Source organism: Ambystoma mexicanum, chromosome 6q, assembly GCF_040938575.1.
Source record: "Ambystoma mexicanum isolate Mex_15411 chromosome 6q, UKY_AmexF1_1, whole genome shotgun sequence".
NCBI lineage: Eukaryota > Metazoa > Chordata > Amphibia > Caudata > Ambystomatidae > Ambystoma > Ambystoma mexicanum.
Window position 1 is genome coordinate 1,066,304,327 of NC_090937.1, and position 23,514 is coordinate 1,066,327,840.

Here is a 23,514-nt window from a genome sequence, read left to right on the forward strand (position 1 = left end):
CGGGGGTAGGACAAAAAGGGGCCCCCACCCCCGCTCATGCCCCATGTCTGCCCTGTTCCAAAAGTGCAGACATAGGGCATGAGCGGGGGGTGGGGAGGGAAGAAGGGCGACACGGGGCATGAGCAGGGAGAAAAGGAAGACATGGGGCATGAAGGGGGGTGGGTGGAACAAGAGGTCAACAAGGGGCATCATAGGAGGGGGGACAAGAGGAAGACACGGGGCATGAGCAGGGGGTGGGAGGGAACAGGAGGAAGACACAGGGCATCAGCGAGGAGTGGGGGGACAGGAGGAAGATATGGGGCATGAGCGGGGGGTGGGGGGTAAGGAGACAGACACGGGGCATGAGCGGGGCGTGGGGGGCAACAGGAGAGAGACACGGGGCATGAGCAGGGGGTAGGGGGAACAACAGAGAGGCACGGGGCATGAGCGGGGGTGGGGGGCAACAGGAGACTGACACGGGGCTTGAGCGGTGGGTGGGGACAACAAGAGAGAGACACGGGGCATGAGCGGGGGGTGGTGAGAACAAGAGACAGACACGGGGCATGAGCAGGGGGTGGGGGTTGGAGGGACAGGAGACAGATACGGGGCATGAGCGGGGGGTGGGGAGAACAGGAGACAGACAGGGGGCATGAGCGGGGGGGTGAGGGCAACAGGAGGGAGACACAGGGCATGAGCGGGGGGGGTGGGGGGGTACAGGAGAGAGACATGGGACATGGGTGGGGGGCAACAGGAGACAGACACGGGGCATGATCGGGGGTTGGGGGAACAGGAGACAGACACAGGGCATGAGCAGGGGGGTGGGGGGCAACAGGAGAGACACAGGGCATGAGCAGGGAGTGGGGGGTACAGGAGACAGACACGGGGCATGAGCAGGGGGTGGGTGGCAACAGAGGGAGACACGGGGCATGAGCGGGGGTGGGGGCAACATGAGGGAGACACGGGGCATGAGCGGGGGTGGGGGAACAGGGCAGACACGGGGCATGAGCGGGGGGTGGGGGGTACAGGAGGGAGACACAGGGCATGAGCGGGGGTGGGGGGGAACAGAGGAGACACAGGGCATGAGCGGGGGTGGGGGGAACAGGGGAGACACGGGGCATGAGCGGGGATGGGGCAACACGAGGGAGACACAGGGCATGAGCGAGGGTGGGGGGAACAGGGCAGACACGGGGCATGAGCAGGGGGTGGGGGGGACAGGAGGGAGACACGGGGCATGAGTGGGGGGTGGGGGGGTACAGAGGCGACACAGGGCATGAGCAGGGGGTGGGGGGAACAGGGGGGAGACACAGGGTATGACTGGGGGGTGGGGGTGAACAGGGGAGACACGGGGCATGAGCGGGGGGTGGGGGAATCGTGAGGGAGATACGGGGCATGAGCGGGGGGTGGGGGACAGGAGGGAGACACAGGGCATGAGCGGGGGTGGGGGGGAACAGAGGAGACACAGGGCATGAGCAGGGGTGGGGGGAACAGGGGAGACACGGGGCATGAGCGGGGGTGGGGGCAACACGAGGGAGACACAGGGCATGAGCGAGGGTGGGGGGAACAGGGCAGACACGGGGCATGAGCAGGGGGTGGGGGGGACAGGAGGGAGACACGGGGAAGGAGTGGGGGGTTACAGAGGTGACACAGGGCATGAGCAGGGGGTGGGGGGAACAGGGGGGAGACACAGGGCATGACCGGGGGGGTGGGGGTGAACAGGGTAGACATGGGGCATGAGCGGGGGTGGGGGAATTGTGAGGGAGATACGGGATATGAGTGGGGTGGGGAGACAGGAGGGAGACACAGGGCATGACCGGGGGGGTGGGGGTGAACAGGGTAGACATGGGGCATGAGCGGGGGGTGGGGGAATTGTGAGGGAGATACAGGATATGAGTGGGGTGGGGAGACAGGAGGGAGACACGGGGCATGAACGGGGGTGGGGGGAACAAGAGGGAGACACCGGGCATGAGTGGGGGGTGGGGGCAACACGAGGGAGACACGGGGCATGAGCAGGGGGTGGGGGGAACAGGGCAGACACAGGGCATGGGCGGGGGTTGGGGTGCAACAGGAGGGAGACACGGGGCATGATCTGGGGGTGGGGGGAACAAGGGAGACACGGGGCATGAGCTGGGGGTGGGGGGAACAGGGGAGACACGGCATGAACGGAGGTGGAGGGATCGTGAGGGAGACACGGGGCATGAGCGGGGAGTGGGGGTGGACAGGAGGGAGACACATGGCATGAGCGGGGGGTGGGGGGATCGTGAGGGAGACACGGGTGATGAGCGGGGGTGGGGGGAACAGGGGAGACATGAGCGGGGGTGGGGGGAACAGGGGAGACATGGGGAATGAGTGGAGGGTGGAGGAACAGGGGAGACACAGGGAATGAGTGGAGGGTGGGGGAGAACAGGAGAGACACGGGGGATGAGTGGGGGGTGGGGGGACAGGAGGGAGACATGTGGCATGAGCGGGGGGTGGGGGGACAGAAGGGAGACACGGGTGATGATGCCCGAATTGACAGCAGACCACTGAGGTGATGATGGATGATTATGCTAACTGGTGGGAACCTATGGTGAAGACTAGCTCACCAGTACCTGGAATCCCTGTCTGCATGCTGCTAGATGTAGGTGGAAAAGTACTGACGACGGTTAGAGTGCCAACCAATGGTAGGGGACCGCATGATTAATGTCCTTGTAGGCCAGTCCAATCTTATATGGATAATTAATCACAGATAAGTCTATATGGATTGGCGTGTCACTCAGCGGTGCGTCTAGATGATCATGCCCTTTTTTGAACTCCTCAGACTGCCTACCCTGCTCGGGATCCTTGAATCACAGATGAGGGAGGAAAGTGCAGGGTTTTCCCCAGAGCTGTATGAGTAGTCACACATTCCCTGTCCTATACGTACCGCTGACTATCACTAGACAGCCCCTGTTTTTGCGTCATGGCCCTAAACCAGTTGGAAACAAGCACACAGGCTATGCCCACCTTACAGTTATCCATCCTGATGAAGTCCTATACATGAATGGCTATACATTCAGCCCCCAAAAGGCTGAAACACTTTTGTGCAGACTACATGACTTCAAGTCCCAGCGTTTTATCAAAGGGCAGCTCATCACCATGGAGTGTTTTTTGTAGATATAATGTTATAACCCATGTTATCCTCTCTATGGTATCAGGGTATGTACGTTCTTCTGTTTGAATCCCAATCCAAGGCAGTCACCTTGGGTTAATACCATTTGCACCATTTGTTGATTTCCTTTTTGTAATAATTGAGCTTCCTATGTCCAATCTGCTGTAGATGCATGTCACTTTGTGGCTTACATCAAATCTTTAAATAAGTAATCATTTTGTTTAAACTGTGTTAATGAACCATAGGAGTGGGTTGTTTAGGAACCAGTGGTTCAATGCATTTGTTTAAAGATGCAGCAACTTGAAGGCTTCCGCAGTGGCAAGCTGTTGTTCTTGTTGAAGCGGCATTGAGAGCAGCTGTTGCGATGCTGCATAGAACCAGTTCAATGGATGCAAGCAGCTGTTTTTTCAAGGTTTCATGAGGGTGCTAAAGGCAGCACCACAAGCCCTGTGTGGCTTGAAGACTTTGAGAATGGTCTTGTTGGTTTTAGGGTGGTTTGAATTGGCAAGAGACCTTCTGCTTTAGGCTTTTCTGGATGCTCTGAGTCCCAATCCAGAAGCTATGGGACAAGGTGAGTCCTTGGCAATGTTCAATCCCAGTCCAGAGAGCTTTTCTGCACCTGCAGGTGTCCTTTACCAACAGACAAGAGTCTAGTTCCAGTGCAGTTGGTAGAGGGCAGGCCTTGTACCAAGCAGCAGTCACCTGCAATGGACCCGTGGCTGGTTAGGGAAACATCTGTCTTTACTTATGACAAAGGGCTTTGGAATGGACTGCACTCCCAACAGTGTTGAACCAATACTTGTCTAATAGAAAGTCTGAAATGATTCAAATAAGGATTGGGAGACCGCCTCCTGATAAGGTTAAAAGGACAAAGGGGATTGGACAACAGCAAGCCTGCTGTGAGTGTTCCAATCCCTGTGACTGTGACAAGAAACACTGTGCCTGCTTGCATCATACTCAGAGTGTCTTGTTGCAGAAGAAATGGAAGGAAAAGGAAAGGGAGAGTGCCACAGACTCATAGGCCATTTAGAATGCAAAAGCCTTTGCGTGAGGCAGGCCTTTGAATGTGTATGCCACTTTGAAGAATAGTTCCTAGGGGATCTCCTTTGAGAGCTCCTGTGCTTAAGGGAAGGTGTTACCCATCCTCCCAGAGAATCAAAAGAGAATAGCATCCTGCCTGTTATCTCATTTGAGGAAGTAGAGACAGACATTAATCAACATAGCCTTTCCATAACTGACCTGAGCTCACAGGGATGACATTTGTACAAGACCATTGTGACATGGCTTTAATAGTTTTGTACATTATCAATCACCATACCAAAACCAGATATGGCTCACTTTTAGAGTTGACCCTGCCATCAGACTGATAAGGCCACATGTATATGGTTTTTGTATCAGAAGTGCAGAAATAAATTAAATGCAGCCTCTGACTGCAGGTGCATGTGTCCTAGGAACTGTTAAGAAGGCACAGGTGAACTTTGAAGCTGCCCGGTGCCTTTGGAGAGAAGGTGCTGCAGATGTCAAATGAATTATGCACTCTGGCAAATGTGTACTTTTTTCGCATGGGGCTTTACAAAAGCAGGGTCTGTTCAGTAGACCACCCTTTCATAGATGGATTACGTGCATCATTTTAAAACCAAACAGGTAAAAAGAGCTCAGTTAGCTGATTTTCAACTTTTCTTGCTAAGGGAGATAGCATCTTATTTATTTTAAAATTTGTTTATTGGCATTTAACGTTTTCCAACATCGCACAGTATATTGGCCGGAATCCTTACTCAGATTATCCGACTCTTACGCAGAAGGTGTGCCTTCTTAAACAAACCACAACATACAAACAACAAATTAACAGTAACTGTCTCCATAGTAAAGGGGGGGTATATCCCTCCTGACTTCTTCGTTCTGCAGAATATATCTTAGTTTTATCACACATTGATGGAGGAAACACTATTTTGATTGACGTCTCTCAATGATATTTGCTAGCTGAGAGATAATATTCTCATAATGTGGTTTGCTTGGCCGCCAAGAAATGAAACTTCTATTACATCTAACTTCTCATTGTTGAACTACGCTGGCTTCATTTGGAATCAGAGTACATTTGAAACTGTGCTGTATAGCACGCAAAGCTGTTGTTCCATGAGAACCTTTATATTTGCCGTAAAGGGCTTTATAAATATAAATAAGAGTAGTTATGATCAAACTTAAATTGCTTAATCATTCACTTAATTTCTGTCGCTTTTGTAAAAATGTAAATCAAAGAGAAACTTTACGACATGTAATTCTAGAATGTGTCGAACAAGCTGGAAAGAGAGAACTGCATCTAACCAAATATTACGTGCATTTGACCACTTTCAATGCTGATGACAGATGGAATGTACTATTCTCAACGCATCGTATGTCAGTTCATATTGCAATTAAGAATTTCTTAGAAGCAGTATTCGAAGGATAAAGCAGAGGGTCAGTATGAAAGCTAACTCATTATGTCGACTGTAAGAACTAGAGACATGATGGTTTTTAACAAATTAACCGGCATGCACTAATTGTGAAATTGTTAACGCTAAGGCATGATGTGAATGATGTGAAAGCCTTTTCTTTTTTTAAATACAGACACTTTGTTAATATGTATTACATAAAAAGGTTTTATTTTAAAAGTTGATTTATCAGCTAAAAACAATAATAAAAAATAATAAAAAAAACAAAAATACAAAAATCATATTTAGTGAATACATTGAAAATAGCTCGTGGATTTCACTCTCTGAGGAAAAAAAATCAGAACCTCACCTTGAAATCCACAAGTCTCTAAAGCAAAGACATCCAAACAAGCATTTTCAGTTGTTATTCCACGATTATGGAAGTCTTTGTCATTGGATATTCGTGTAACCCCTCGTAAAAAAAATGTAAAAACTCGATTTTGGTGCTGCACTCAAATGCCCTTGCGCAGTTCTTGTGCATTATAACATCGTGTAAATGCATAAGTACATCTAAATAAATTTTGATACTATAGCAACTGAGAGAGGACTTAAAATAAAAACGAAGAATGATCCATTTAGAAGCAATTCGCTGGTGGCCACCAAATTAAAGACTTAGGGCCTCATCACGACTTTGGCGGGAACCCTTAAATCGGTGGTCGCGCTATTACCACCGGATTTAAGGGTCCGCCAAATCAGGACTTTGGCGGATTTCACCCCAGCTCTTGGCTGGGGGGAAATCCGCTGAAAATGTGCGCTATTACCGCCGGCGGGAAATCCGCCGGACGTAAGAGCGCAAATTTTCCCCATTGAGCCCAAGGAGGAATGGGGCATTCCCTAATGGACTCAATGGGGAATGGGGAATTACATTACCGCTGAACTCGTGATCCGGCGCTATTAGCGCCGGGGAGTTCGGCGGTAGGGCTAATACCGCCAGCGGTAATACCGCCGACGTTACTGCCAGAGTTGTGATCAGGCCCTTAATTCTTGAATCGTGTTTTAATCATAGTAATGACTTAACAACAAGGATCGGGGATGTATTGTTAGGCCTATGTTCTTCAAAGCTCTACTCTGAAAAGCCCACTGGGTGCCCAGTACAGCTTAAGAAATAATCTTCCTACATTAAAACGAGCAGTACTAATATGTCTAGTTCCTTTTGAAATTCACCTTGTGCTGGAACACCCTTTCTTATACATGTAAATATCCAACAGGTAAGAGGTTACCCTCTATCACTTGAGCACACACAGACATGCACATGGCAGGCACAATGATACACAGTCTGATGTAGGAGCACATGCACACTCTCAAAATGCACCACTGCTCCTGATGACGCTCGCTTCCTATGTGCTGCTCCATGCTGGTCCTGGCAGTAATGACTAGTGAACATTGAAACAGGAGGTGGGGCATAAACACCATACTCATACAGCGCTCAGCAAGCATAGCCAGGACACCAGCACATCTTTCACCCACCAGGGTTCTCGGTAAAGAACATTGACAACATGGGGTAACATGTTGCCTTATGAAGCACAATTTCCAAATATGTTGGCCTAAAAGCTATACGTTTTGGTGCATTATGAAAAGTAATAGTGCATTTTAAAGCAAATTCGTGTTAACATGCAGGCAGCACTTCTGAGCCCTGTAACTTGTTTCAGTATGCAATGAGCAGACAGGGAGCATGACATGTAACCAATCCTCGCTTATGTTATGGGTTGGCAGTGCCTTGTTTATGGGGTGCTTTCCCCCTTCTGCAGTGTGTAGAATAGAATTAAGGCTCCCTGTTTTACAGTGTTTATTGTTCCCATGTTCCCAACTATATTCATCCATATGTAATGTTAGGCGATTTCAGCATTTTACTCTTTAAAATAATAAGTTGTAAATAGTATTTCTGCACATGTATACAAATGAAACATACTTATGAACACCTGAATGTCTTTAATGGCACTTTCATGAAGCTGGACAGGGTTCTTGCACATTAAACCGAGATCCATTTCACCTTAAAAAACACGCAACGTCTGTCGCTTTGCGACTGACCTGTGTAACTCCTTGACAACTACAAGTGCAGCAGTAAGGACAGTCCCCTGCTCAAGCAATTCAGGCGAGTTATCTGAGACAGAACCTCTACATTGCTGTGCAAAGTGTTTCAAAAGTGTCTTGCAGTCAAGCAGTGAGGACGCGTGGGGCATTATTGACTTTGATCGTTATTTCTGTGAACGCCTGGAGACTCTACCCTCAACACGAGACCACGAGACCACGAGGATCAACACGGACAGGGCCTGCCTGACCCTGTCCCCACACGCCGCCTGACCCACGTATGCCGGGCGCAGCGCGGGATGAAACCGAGGCTGAGCCTCGTTGAAATCAGCTGTATCCGCCGGCAGGCGGATCACGCCGGCGGCCAGCTACAAGGCCACTCTAAGGCCTGTTGAGAGCCTGTTCACCCCCATTCACTTTTCTTCACCGTGGGGCGAGGGCAGGAGCCCCCCCAGCACCCCAGCAGAGGAACCACGAGCGAGACCACGAGGATCAACACGGACAGGGCCTGCCTGACCCTGTCCCCACACGCCGCCTGACCCACGTATGCCGGGCGCAGCGCGGGATGAAACCGAGGCTGAGCCTCGTTGAAATCAGCTGTATCCGCCGGCAGGCGGATCACGCCGGCGGCCAGCTACAAGGCCACTCTAAGGCCTGTTGAGAGCCTGTTCACCCCCATTCACTTTTCTTCACCGTGGGGCGAGGGCAGGAGCCCCCCCAGCACCCCAGCAGAGGAACCACGAGCGAGACCACGAGGATCAACACGGACAGGGCCTGCCTGACCCTGTCCCCACACGCCGCCTGACCCACGTATGCCGGGCGCAGCGCGGGATGAAACCGAGGCTGAGCCTCGTTGAAATCAGCTGTATCCGCCGGCAGGCGGATCACGCCGGCGGCCAGCTACAAGGCCACTCTAAGGCCTGTTAGGAGCATCAGGAGCCAGGGGCCACAAACTCTGCCCGTGCTGCTCCAGGTGGAGTGCACCATCGAGCCTAGAGCCAGGACCCCTTGCAATCCACCTACAGGGTAAGCATACTGCCCCCTCCTCCACTATCCACTCCCGACCCTCGAGCTAGAGCCCTGACCTAGCACCTTCTAACATTGCTACGCCCAAGGTCCCACATGCACCGTTGTGCTTCTGAACTGCAACAAAATATTTAATGCACAATCCATAGCCAACCAACCATGCTCTTGCCTTACTCTGTAATATGCTGCCATATGACAATAGTACCGTTACCACGGTCGCCCAGCGGCCACTGTGATACTGTGTTGTGCCTTATGGTCGCATAGTGACCACGCTATTGTGTTGTGCCTTATGGTCGTATCTAGACCACACTATTGTGTTGTGCCTTATGGTCGCATAGTGACCACGCTATTGTGTTGTGCCTTATGGTCGCATAGTGACCACACTACTGTGTTGTGCCTTATGGTCGCATAGTGACCACACTACTGTGTTGTGCCTTATGGTCGCATAGTGACCACGCTATTGTGTTGTGCCTTATGGTCGCATAGTGACCACGCTATTGTGTTGTGCCTTATGGTCGTATCTAGACCACACTATTGTGTTGTGCCCTATGGTCGCATACTGTGCCCTAATTTTGCTGCCCACATTGCATTCTGATTCTAGTTGTGCCATGTTGAACGATACCATCGCCATGCCTCAACAATCCACCAGCTCACCAGCTGCCCCACTGGCATTCCTCTCCAACATTCCTCCCACCTACTTCCTACCATCATTCTTCACTGAAAGCATCCCCACAGCACGTCATCCTCCACCCAGCATAACTTCCTACACTAGACCCATCCACACCAGGAACCAACTCCTAGGTCTCCGTTCTAGATACCCTAGACTCACCCACCAAGCACCTCCCACCACTCTTAACACGACTAACACGCCACCCCCTACAGTCAAAACACCCTTACCTAAACCCACCATGCCGCACCCCATCCCGGCAACACCACTCAACACCACCCCTACCTCGGCCCAACGCACACACAACCTACAGTGTGCCCTCATAAACGCCAGATCCATCCCTGCCCATGCCATTGAAATTCACGAACTCCTAACTAGCTTGGACCTCGACATCCTAGCCATCACCGAGACATGGCTGCACAGCGCTGCAGGGCCAGCCCTCAACCTTACTATCCCACAGGGGTACGCCATTATCCGGCAAGACCGCCTCTCCTCAGTAGGTGGTGGGGTAGCATTCATCCTGAAAGATCACCTCGAGGCCAGACAAATCACCTCCAATCTAGGTGACAACATAGACTCTCTAGCTATAAAAATTGCCCTCTCCCCTAACTCCACCATCACTTTCAACCTAGTCTACCGCCCGCCCGGCCCACTAACAGAGTTCCATGAGAACCTTGTACACCGCCTAACAGAAAACCTAAAACCCACCTCCAAAAGCATCTTTCTAGGTGACCTTAACCTGGGGTATAACGACAAAAAGGACAAGCCTGCTAAATCTCTTGCACTAGCCCTAAAAGAACTAGGCTTCGACCAAAAAATAACCTCACCCACACACAACAAAGGCCGTATCCTGGACTGGATAGCTGACCACAACTGTCACGTCGACATTAGCTCCATCACCCCGACTCCTTGGTCAGATCACCACCTCATTCACTTCTTTATTCCCGCTGTATCTAACACAAACAAACCTAACCCCATTCCCCCAGCACTGGCAAGATGTGTAAAAAATCTCACTAAAGATAAAATTACTCCCCACCTTCACATCCTCTCCACAGACCTCAAGTCATCTGACCCGTCAGAATTAGCAGATATCTACAAGAGCACCATAAGCACCGCCATTGACGCCATTGCCCCCTTGCAGACCAAAAAAGCCAAAGCTATCAAACACTCAAACACCTGGTTCTCCACTGAACTCAAAGAACTCCGCTCACAGAAAAGAAAAGCTCTAAACTCCTGGCAGAAATCGCCTTCCCCAGCCACCCTATCCTCCTACAAAAAAATCACTGCCCAATACAAAAAAGCCATAATCACAGCTAAATCAGTCTCTTATAATGATAGAATTGCTAATGCAAGCTCCGAATCCAAAGAACTCTTCGCCATTTTCAACGAACTCACCACACCGGCCACCAAATCACAAGACATTGTTAAAGACCAAATCTGGTGCAATTCCATACAATCTGCCTTGTTAAATAAAATTGAACTCCTACAAACAAAAATTAAGGAGCACCACAAAAACCTATCACTGCACCTCAAATCTCACACCACCACGAGCCACATGCCCACCCCTAGCTCGGGAACCACATCCACCAAAGCCCCCACTACCCCGTTCAAATTCAGGGAAGTCACAGAACACGAAGTTATTGAGATAATGAACAAGATCAAACCATCCAATTGTAAAGGAGACCCCTGCCCCGCCAGCCTGATCAAAGACTGCACTGAAACACTCGCCCCTTTCCTTAAATCATTCATCAATGCCTCTTTCAAAGCCAACACTGTCCCTGACAGTCTAAAAGAAGCCTGGGTGCGCCCGCTTCTAAAAAAAACCACCCTCGACCCTGAAGTAGCTACCAACTACAGGCCCATCACCACTGTGCCTTTCCTGCTCAAGATTCTGGATAAAATGGCCTACACACAAATCCAGGATTATCTCGAAACCAACCATATCCTAGGAAAAAGACAGTCAGGCTTCCGACCAGGTCACGGAACAGAGTCAGCCCTACTTGATCTGAAAATACAGCTTGCAGACACTATGGATAAAGGCAAACCGGCACTCCTTCTCCTACTGGATCTATCTGCCGCCTTTGACCTTGTCAACCACGATATCCTAGGCATGCACCTAAAAAATGAAGCACACTTCTCCCCGGAAGCCATTGCATGGGTTGCCTCATTCCTAAATGGCAGACTCATGAAAGTCTTCTCAGACACTGCCTCGGCAACCCCTACCACCATCCACTGCGGCGTCCCACAAGGCTCCTGCACCGCCCCCACTCTCTACAATATATTCACCCTTCCTCTCTTCAAGGACCTCGACTGTCGTAACATAGCGTACACCAACTACGCAGACGATACGCAGGTACTACTCCCTCTAACTGGGACCTACGAAGAAGATGCTACTGCATTAACCAAAATCTACACAGCCATCCAAACCTGGATGGCGGCCAACGGCCTCTGCCTAAACGGGGACAAAACCGAAATCCTCATAGTAGGGACCAATGAAATTCTCAACAAACTCCCCCCCCAATACAAATCCTTCAACATTGACAACTCCACCATCTCAGTCTCCAAGTCTGTTAAAACCTTAGGCGTTCACCTAGATGCCTCACTATCTATGTCTCGCCAAGTCAACGCCATTGCCTCTTCCTCAGCACTTACCACCAAGATGATAAATGCTGTCAAGCCGTTTCTCTCCGCCAAAAACTGCCTGTCCATCGCCAGAGCCACTATAGGTACAAAACTAGACTACTGCAATGCACTGTTCCTAGGCACCTCCGCCCACAACCTAAAAAAACTCCAAATCACGCAAAACAATGCGCTCCGGGCAGCACTGTCCATTCCAAAAAGAGAACACATCTCGCAAGCAAGGAGAGATGCCCACTGGCTACCTGTGAAGGAACGCATACTGTTCAAAGCCATGACCATCACACACAGATGCCTATCCCTGGATGCCCCACCCTATCTCGCAGAAAGAATCACACCGAAAGCCTCCATCAGACCCACCAGAGCTCACCGCACCAACATGATTGATGTCCCCACGTTTCAAAGATCCAGGGCGGGAGGAACCAGCTTCCAACACCTCGCACCAAAAAACTGGAACTCCCTACCTACCTCACTAAGGAACGAAAAATCATACCATACCTTCCGTAAAAACCTCAAAACCCTCCTATTCCGCTAAAGTCTGCCACATTCACTCTCATGCTTGCATTGTATCCACAGCATAGCATAACCTTTAAGCTCAATGTTTATTACCAATGTGAAATGTACTATGTAACTCGGTTACATCTGTAAACACATTCCTATGCTTGTGTTCATGACTAAGTCTGCTGTAACAGCGCCACGATGCCCCAGGGCAGTTCTGTGCGCTTTATAAATGCAAATAAATAAAATAAATAAACACATTTGCCTGAGAGATTTAAAATCCCCACCACATTGCATAGCGCACACTTTTCAAAAGTGTCTTCCAGTCAATCAGTCTGCAGCTAAACAGGTGGGGATGACACTGAGAAAGCCCACCTCCAAAAAGGAGAAGGATATAACATCGTTACTATCAAGTGGCTCCATTTGCAAAATAAAAATAAGTGGGTCGATTTATCGAATATACTGCAAAGTATTCCTCCATTGCGTGTACTTGATGCGCGCAATTTTGATTCTGTGGAACCATGGGAATGTGCAAATCCTAATGTCTCTCGCATCCACTGTTTTTTCAACTGAAACAGCTACGACGAATCACTCCCGCTGTGCAAAGATTCTGAAATGTTGGTATGAGTTGGATGTATAGGAAGGAAAACATGCTGTAATGACTAACATGAAGGACAATAACCCCTTGGAACATTTGAAAATAACAACAAAAGTTGGAGGGAAAACAGTAACTCGGCATGTGTCACAAAACGGTGCTCATAGTGTATTACATTGTTGATGCACTCTTTAACCCCTAAAGAAGTGCCACAATTATGACGATGGTTGCTTGAAACTTGGAACACGCATGGTTTTAGGCATCTCTTGAATAAGTCGGGCTCACTTGAGATCTTGTTGAAAAACAATTTTTTGTATTGCCGGAAAGTTGGTTGACATCTAGCTTTTATTTAGATGGCTATCAGATGTTTGAAGTATCAACTAAAAAGGGTGACAGAGGCAGGCCTCATGGGGGCTTGTTTATAGGGGTAAGGAGTACATGGAAAACTGTAAAATTGAACGTCTCAAAAAATAAGGGCAATATTCTAGTAGTAGAATTTAAGCCTGAGGGGAGCAGGCAATGAATGTTGATAGTGAGAGTCTATGACCCACCTGGGGTTGATTTAAGAGAGGCTCTGTTTGAAACCATCTCTAATCTAATGGTGGATTGGATACGGAGTGATAATTATAATATTGTGTTGCTTGGATGTGACTTAAATGCATATTGTGTACATATGAATTAATGGAAACTGAAAATGTTAAAAGAACGTGTTCCTTGTTACACAATTTTGTAAATAAGCAAGGTTTAGTTTAGTTTAGTTTATTATTTGTAGGGCGCGCCATGCCCTGGAGCATCAGGGCGCACAAGACAAGAATATGCTCAACTTTGTTACAGGTACATCTACATAATCATAGTACATTCTACAATAAATAAAATATGTACAGGTACATGTGCATGGTCATAATACAGTATGCAATAAGCAAGAATGAGCAGGGCTGGAGCTAGGTCCAGACAAGAGGTGATAAGGGTACAGGAATACTTAACAATGTGGGGGTGATATACAGTAATATACAATGGTGTAAAATAGTGGAATACGTACAGTAATATACAATGGTGTAAAATACAGACTGAGGTATCAGAGCTGGGGCATTCAGGTGGATCGCCAATAGGGACAGTCAGGTCAAGCAGGTCAGATTAGTTAGATGTCATTGGCTCTCAGCCACTTGGTCAAATTCTGCCTGTATTCCGCGAAGGGCTGGGGTTCTCTTATGTCATGTGGTAGGGAGTTCCAAAGCTGTGCTGCTTTGACTGCGAAGCTATGTCCTCCAATAGTGGCACGTTTAAAGCGAGGGACATAGAGGCAATTCGCATTGACCGTTCTTGTTGGTCTAGGTAAGGTTCTTAAGTGTAGCCTGTCCATGAGGTAGGGTGGCGCCATGTTATTGAGGCACTTGTGAGTAAGGGAGGCAATTTTGAGTTGGATTTTGTCCTGAGTGGATAGCCATTTGTATTCTCTTCTTATAGAGGAGATATGCTCTTTCCTGTTGATTTGAGCGCGGCTCTCAGGGCATTATTCTGTAGGACCTGCATTTTTTGGATAGTCTGTTTGTTAGCCCCAATGTAGAGACCATTACAGTAGTCCAGTTTGGACAGTATAAGGGCTCTGGCAAGCGTGATGCAGCTGTCTGTAGAGAGGAATGGCTTGCTGGCTCTAATGAGTTTGCAAGTATATGCTGTAGAAGAGGCTAGGGAGTTGACTTGTTTGCCAAAGTTTAAGGTGGCGTCAAGGTAAAAGCCTAGGGTCTTGACTTCCTTTGCTACTTTGATATTATTCCCATCGATAGTGAAGCTGGCATAGTCAGTGTTAAGTTTAGTTATGTATGTCGGAGTGCCTAGGATTATGAGCTCAGTTTTGTCGTCGTTCAGGCATAAGCCGTGTGTGGCCATCCATGCCAGAAAGATGCTGTTGATTTTATTCACTAAAGCCAGATCCACGACATAATCTCCTGAAAGCGGAAGGAGGATCTGGGTATCGTCTGCATAGTTGGTGTAGGCGATACCCAGATGATCCATTTCGTCAAAGAGCGGCTTTGTGAATATGTTATAGAGGGTTGGTGATACACAAGATCCCTGGGGTACACGGCACGTTATAGGGATCGGGTCAGCTGAGGCTGATGGAGAGAAGACTCTCATGGTGCGGTTATTCAGGAAGGATTTGATCCATAATATGGCCTCTTTGGAGAAGTGGGCAGCAGAGTCTAGGTGGTTACATAAGACTGTATGGTCGACTAAATCGAACGCTGCTGAGAGGTCTAGCAAGAGGAGTAAGGCTGCTTGGCCATTGTCCCTACATTGATCTATTTGGGCCTTGAGATCGATAAGGGCGGTCTCTGTTCCATGCTGGGGACGGAATTCAGTTTGGCGGGTTCCGAGCAGGTGGTTGGATTCAAGGAAATTTTGTATTTGCATGTATGCCACTTTGTCTAAAATTTTTAGAAGAAAGGGCACAGTCGTGATAGGCCTAAAATTGGTGGGAATGGCAGGGTCGAGGGTTTGCTTCTTTAGGAGTGGCAGGACCCATGACTCTTTAAGATTTTTCGGTACAATGCCGGTAGAGAAGGATGAGTTGATGAGTTTAGTTATGAATGGCGATAGTTCTCTCGCAGCATCCTTAATTAATTGGGCAGGGCATTGGTCGCCTTTACAGTTGGATGGTTTAAGTCCCAGGATCACTTTTTCGACTTCAATGGTAGATACCTTGGAGAAGCAGAAACGTGTTATTTGTTTAGATTTAAGTAGGGGTGCTGGGGTTAGAGCGTCCTGAGGTGTGAGAGATGCTTTTTTGAAGGCGATTTTAGTTTGTAGGTTGACTACTTTGTTGGTAAGGGCAAACTGAATGTCTGAGCACCATTTTTTGTCCTTGGTGCAGTTTTCTTGGGGAATGATGGGTGTTTCCAGCTCTTTCAAGATACTGAACAGTTCTCTGACACTTGATTTAGATTGGGATATTCTGGTATTGTATGTTTCCTGTTTGGCTAGTAGGATATCTTTTTTGTATTGGGATGATATCTTTGCAAGGTTTAGTTTGTTTTCTACTGTAGGAGTAAGTCTCCATTTGGATTCTAGTTTTCTTTTGGTTAACCTGAGATTTTTTAGGTGGGGGGTGAACCATGAGTTGAGATGTTTTTTCGGTTTACTAGTCCGTAATTTGAGCGGTGCTATGTGATCAAGGGCTGAGTTCATAGTTTCATTGAATTGATCAACTAGCATATCAGGCTCCGTGTTAGCTGGGAGCGAGTTTAGTTGGGGTAGTATGATTGGCAACAATTTTTCCGTGATTATTAGCTTTTTGTTCCTCGTGGGTATAGGAGGGGCAGGTGTGGACTTGGCTGTGGTTAAGTTTGTATCTACTGTAAATAGTAGTAGAAAGTGGTCCGTCCAGATCTGGGGAACAGTGTCTGTAATGGTTACTCCACAGTTGTGATCAGCTATCCAGTCAAGGATGCGACTTTTATTATGAGTGGGACAGGTGACTCTTTGGGCAAAGCCCAGCTCTTTTAGGATCAGAGCAGTAGCTGTGGACTGGGTGTCTTTAATATCGTTGTAGCCTAGGTTGAAGTCTCCTAGCACTATAGTTTGGGAGGTGTTTTTCAAATTGTTGGACAGGGTGGTGGAGAGGTCCTCAACAAGGGTTCCAATAGGACCAGGAGGTCTATAGAGCAGGACGATGTTTAATGTTTGGGAACTGCCGGTGGCTATTTTGACCGAGAGGCATTCACAAGATTTCGTGATGGGGGATGTGGAGACTCTTATGTCAAGACTGATCTTGGCTATAATGGCTAGACCCCCGCCTCGGGAGGTGTGTCTGTCAGCTCGTATGATGGTATAATTGTCGGGAACTGCTAAGGAGAGGGCGGGACCCGCTGCATCGTGAAGCCATGATTCTGATATGGCCAGGAAGTCTAGGTGGTGTCCGAGAATAATATCTGAGATTTCTGTAGCATGAGCGACTAGGGACCTAGCATTTATGAGTGCACCTTTGATGTGATGTTTAGTGAGCAAGGTGCTTGCTATAATGGTAGGTTTGGAGCATTTTTGTGTGGATCTCTTAGGGATATGAGCTTTCCTAGTGTGTTCTGCAGTGGTTTTCGCCTGTATGTTCATTTTTAGGAAGTGGATTTGTTCAATTTGCTTTGCTGGTAGGCAAGCACTAAGTTTGAGGTTTCTGTCTGTGGTACTACAGGGCCTGTATGTGGTAGTATCATCTTGATACTGGTTAGCTGTAGGTCCAATGGTTTGTTGAGAAATAGGCATGGTAAGGTAGGGGAGTGATAATATCACTAATATGATGAGGGAGGCAGCGTAGAGAGGTAACTTAGCTGTCCTATCTGGTGCAATGATACTTAGTTTGTTTGGTTTTGGAGAGTACATGCTAGCTGACAAAGTCAGGTGCGCAGATAGCAGCACAGTTAGATTTAGCTTTCGCTATTAACCTGAAGATAGGGAGTTGGGGAATGCGAATCAAGGCACAGCTAGATTCAGCTTTAAACTAAAGATATGCCATTGTAAAATGCGACTAAAAACATAGCTAGGTTCTAAGTTCCATATTAGCGACTAGAAACATATCACTAAATGCAATTTTAACCTACAATTGAATGGTCTCTAACGACCTTAAGGCACAACACAATTGGAATGGTCTGTAAGCGACCTTAAGGCATAACACAATTGGAATGGTCTGTAAGCGACCTTAAGGCACAACACAATTGGAATGGTCTGTAAGCCACCTTAAGGCACAACACAATTGGAATGGTCTGTAACGACCTTAAGGCACAACACAATTGGAATGGTCTGTAAGTGACCTTAAGGCACAACACAAATAGGGTTGCTGCGGCAGGGTCAATTAAGTAATAACCCCAGAGAGGGCTGACCTAGTGCGGCTTGGAGAGTATGCATAGCAGGCCAGCAGCACCGTAGCAGGATCATATAGATGGCTGCAGATGGCTTAGGTCTATAGACTATAATCACGGGCAGCACACAGGTCATTGATCATGGTGGACCATAGCAATATGAGGTAACAATAGGTGCAGCCACCTAAGTTCAAGAGTTAGCGAGTGTCATAGTGTAAGGTTAGTGGTAAAGGCAGTACAGAAGTTCAATGGAGAGCATGTAGATCAGGTTGGGCAGGCAGGTAGGTGCGGCCAAGCATGCAGAGCATAAAAAATGATGGTAATGTGTTTACGGTAAAGAGGGATGCAACATGGCAAATCTCAACCTACCGACAGCGCTGTCGACGGGATGGCTGCGAAGGGGGGTAGGACAGAGGTATGTGTGAAGGCGTTGAGCAGTATCCAGGTGCGTGTAAGGTAGGAGGGCACGAATGTGCAGAGCATTTGCGCTTGATGCTGTGCATGGATTTGGAGGAAGGGGAGCAAGCATATGCAGTGCAAAGTATCGTTGGGCACAGATACAGCATGCAATAAGGCATGAGTGCACGACAATGGCAGTAAGAAGCTTATGGTAACAAAGCCTTATCAAGAGTCAAAGCAGTTCAAATTTACCCATGGGCTGCGTAAGCGAAGTGGCGTTTACCGTCGTGGTTGGTCGGGAGTCCGGCAGGGGGTCCGGGCTAACGGCGAGGAAGGCTGGGACAGGTGAAGACAGGTATTGGCCTTATTATCCTGGGCCTTGCTGGGAGTGGGCCGGCTTTGCCTACCGGCTGGCGATAGGCTGCTTAAGGTGGCTCAATGGCCAATCGGATGCGAGGACAGTCGGTTGTGCTCAGTTAGGCACTGGGGTTCCTTGAGACATGGCGGGCGGCCATCTTGGAGGTGTAAAAACCTCGTGGTGGCTGATGGTGGCAGGGGCAAACACGGCAGCTGTTGGCATCAATTTTAAGACGTGCAGGCTGTGTAGATATTCTTGCAGGTCGGCGGATCAGTGGTGCAATTAGCAGCGAGAAAAAACGAATCTCGCACGGAGTAATAATGCTTACCCGAACTTGAGGGCAATTCAGGATGGCTCCAGGAAAGGGAGACCACTGCTCCTGCAGGGTCCAGGGGAGCTCCTGCTCCTCTGGTGAAGGAGGGGGTCTGCTCCACGGCTGGGACAGGTGAAGACAGGTATTGGCCTTATTATCCTGGGCCTTGCTGGGAGTGGGCCGGCTTCACCTACCGGCTGGCGATAGGCTGCTTAAGGTGGCTCAATGGCCAATCGGATGCGAGGACTGTCGGCTGTGCTCAGTTAGGCACTGGGGTTCCTTGAGACATGGCGGGCGGCCATCTTGGAGGTGTAAAAACCTTGTGGTGGCTGATGGTGGCAGGGGCAAACACGGCAGCTGTTGGCATCAATTTTAAGACGTGCAGGCTGTGTAGATATTCTTGCAGGTCGGCGGATCAGTGGTGCAATTAGCAGCGAGAAAAAACGAATCTCGCACGGAGTAATAATGCTTACCCGAACTCGAGGGCAATTCAGGATGGCTCCAGGAAAGGGAGACCACTGCTCCTGCAGGGTCCGGGGGAGCTCCTGCTCCTCTGGTGAAGGAGGGGGTCTGCTGCACGGCTGGGACAGGTGAAGACAGGTATTGGCCTTATTATCCTGGGCCTTGCTGGGAGTGGGCCGGCTTCGCCTACCGGCTGGCGATAGGCTGCTTAAGGTGGCTCAATGGCCAATCGGATGCGAGGACAGTCGGCTGTGCTCAGTTAGGCACTGGGGTTCCTTGAGACATGGCGGGCGGCCATCTTGGAGGTGTAAAAACCTCGTAGTGGCTGATGGTGGCAGGGGCAAACACGGCAGCTGTTGGCATCAATTTTAAGACGTGCAGGCTGTGTAGATATTCTTGCAGGTCGGCGGATCAGTGGTGCAATTAGCAGCGAGAAAAAACGAATCTCGCACGGAGTAATAATGCTTACCCGAACTCGAGGGCAATTCAGGATGGCTCCAGGAAAGGGAGACCACTGCTCCTGCAGGGTCCGGGGGAGCTCCTGATTGTGGATGACCAATTTGAATGAATGGGAATTGACCATGTTAAATGGTCGTACAGGAGGTGATCACTTGGGAAATTTTACTTGGAGTAGTGGAACAAAAAAAGCTAACTTGGATTATTGCTTTGCTAGTGGAAACCTATTACCTGAAATCTACTAGAATGTTTGGCTGCTGCTGCTGGTGTTAGCAGCCTTTTTTCCATAAGCGAGCGAAGCGGATTGAAGCACTGCCCCTTTCAGGAAGTGCAGGTCAAAAGGAGCCCCCAGCCACCCTTGCGGTGTAAAGCCGAGCAAGTCAAGGACGAGCTGAAGTCTACCTGGCTGATTGACTGTTTGCTGCTTTGTTGGAATGTTGGCCCAAAACAACCAAAAATAAACAAAATATAGGACGTTGTATCCAAAGAAGGGAAAACACAGCATTGTAAGATACAATTACCCTTATATCTTCAGAGGAGCTGCACGACGCGTGCTCATGGGACATCTGACAAGCGATCCAATGGATTTGGGAGCCGAGCTGGTGGTGAAAACGCGACTTCAGGTAAGACAGAGGTTAGCCTCCCACCAGGCCCTACCGATGTCTGCATCACCACTCAGGATCACAAAAAGTAAACGTTTGCCTCCACTAAAGCAATCGCGACTCCCTTTCACGAAGCTAGACTCCCCCTGGAGACTGGTCAGAACCCACCCACCACACAAGAAACCAATATGTACACCAATACCATCTAGGACACCCGAGTGGGAGGAGGCAATTAAAGGGGGGTCAGAACCTGGGGAATCGACCCAAACAACAAAAAAGGGCATGGAAACTCTCAGGGTGGGAGGTGGTGCGCAGTCCTCCATACAAACAATGTGCCCGGAGGCCTTACAGGAAAAGCTGGGCACAAGCGATGTCCCTAGACTATCAGAAAGGGTGAATGATAATCCCAAGGGAGATAGAAGGTCCCCTCCCATCAGTTCAGCCCTTGATCAGAGACATTGAACAGGAGATCAGTGAGAACGCTGAGGAGGTTCCCTACGTCACCCAATTATACACAACAGACATAATGGATGTGCCGGACAAAGAAAACCCCATCGTAAATCGGGGGGGCACAAAAATATGTGAAAAATCAACCCAAAAGCAATGATTTGGAAAACAAGGATCATGCTATTTCCACTCCATTGACTAGCCCATGTGCACTAGGGCATACCATAGAACTGTTGGAAATAGACAAAGACAGGGCCGAAATGGTGCTAGAAGCTGAGACAAATTTGGAAGAGAATCTGCCAGCACCGGCGCAGATACCAAACTTTTCTATGGCACCAGAAAGAGAGAAATCAACTGCTAGCCCAACAAAAGAAGCCATGGCGAGTGTTGAATTAAATGTCAATTCAGATACATTTATATTAGAACTCCCGACAAGGCCACATAAGACATCAGTCCCAGGTGGCTCACAATCTTGTATCTTGAAGGAAATCGATCAGCAGATGGGTCAGCACTCTGAAAAGGAAGCCTATGAAATTCAAATAGGAGAGATAGGTGAAACAGAGTTAACGACTTGGCAGAACGAGGCCTTCTGGGCAGACGTGGACAAATCATCTCATATCCTGGTCTCAACAAACAACAAAACACCAAGGAACGTTCGGATAATGGAGACAGATTGGACCCCGAGGGGGGAAAACGATTTGGGGGCTCATTTGGTGCTCCAAATTGGAAGGTCTGAAAAGAAAGGAAGACTACAGAAAAAGTACAACAAAGTAACTGTAACCTGGCAGAGAAACTTATCCAGGACATATCCAACTTAACTGGTAAAATTGCATCGGAAAAAAGGAGAAGTATATCCTTCATCAAAGAAAAGATAGCTGTCCTCGATGTGGAGGACCCTTTTGAAGAAGCTAGTCAAAGACTTTGTGGGCAAAAAGAAATGAACAAAAACCCTTCTATAAATAAACATATCTACAGAATAAGTGAGGACATTAGTCAAGGGTCAAGAGAGAAGTTGGAAATGAGGATTGATGAAAACTCCTTAGAAAAAATAAGAGAACTATGCAATAAGGGGAGGATGGGTGACTGTGTATACTCAGAATGTGGTGATGGCGGCCCTGAATCTCGCAATTTCCCCTTTCCTTAAGCTCTATGAGAACATCAATGAATCCCTGCAAACGGTTCATTAAGTCAATTCCAAAACAAGGGAACAGATAAATGAAATCGAAGGTGTCATGAAAAGATTAGAGCTGAGAATGGACAGGGAAGCAGAAAATCAAATAAATGGTAAGATCGATTAAGCAACATATCACGACGCAACTCTAATGATAAACAATTACTTATGGAGGCGATGCTAGAAGAGCATAAGTGGCTAAGAAAGACCTGTCAACAAAACACTTCTAAAGGTCCGACGTCTGGAGAACACAGAGACAAAAGAGAGGAAAAGGAAGAATATTAGGATCAATGATCGGCCTCTGATAGGGAAAAAAAATAGAAATCGACTAAAGGGGGGCCCATGGTACTAGAAAGGGGTCTCGGTAAATCTAAAGCAAATCAAGAAGGAAAAGAAATCCTACCTATTGATCTCCCTCAAGTATCCACACAGGAAGTGGGCCATGGTGAGAGTTCCAAATCAAGTTACGCAATATTTCATGATGCACTGAGTGAGACTAAGAAGGCATCATTACCTGTCCCGAAGACGTCTCTAAAAGACTTGCAAAATAAATTGCAAAAGAAACCAAAAAACTAAATGATGAAACTGAAGGAATGCGGCTCAAGATCCTTTCTAAGAAACATTAAAATACCAGTGGGGGAAGATCAAAGTCAGCCAGCAAAGAAACCAAGGCTTGAAATGAAAATATGTAACTCATCAAATGACGACACCCCCAAGAACTCAGTCCCCATGGAAATCGAAAGTGATCCGGAATCAGATGGGTATCTGAGTGATTTAATCGAAATGATAGAAGAAAACAATGAGGATGAATGCTGGCTAAACATCAGTCCGTCAGACCGGCAAGCCATAGATAACCAGCTAATAGACTCTAAAAGGATAATCCTTAACAGAAAAAATGTGATGACTATTCTAAACCAAATCACATCACTTAGAAAGGTCTCATCAGATGACATTCTGATAGCTGAATTTTCTGATGAAAAGAGACTGGACGTGATAATATTCCATCTAAGATCGCAAAGGATAAACGATACATTACTAAGAGCAAAGGGAAAGCTGGCGGATGCTTGCTTTTGATTAACAGTTGCTGAGTCAGTTGAAGTGAGCCGAAGAAAGGAGAATATTGTTCGTCAACATACGAAAGCTATAAGTCAAGATCAAAATGGTAAACGCAGAACCCCAAAGAAAATACCACAAAATACCAGTAAGAGAGAACATGAAAACCAGGCCCGTGGAAAGTAATAGGGAAAACTCCACGGACCAAATACTATAGCCAGTCAAAACGATAAAATCTGAAGCAAAGGCCGAAGGAAACTAAAAGAGCTAGAGGGGAATACAGAAATGCTGTGGATGCAAAAAGAGCGAGAGACGGTTTCAGGCCACTTGCCAACAGTCAAACAGAAAGATTGAGATTCACGGTGGACAACTCTAACTGTA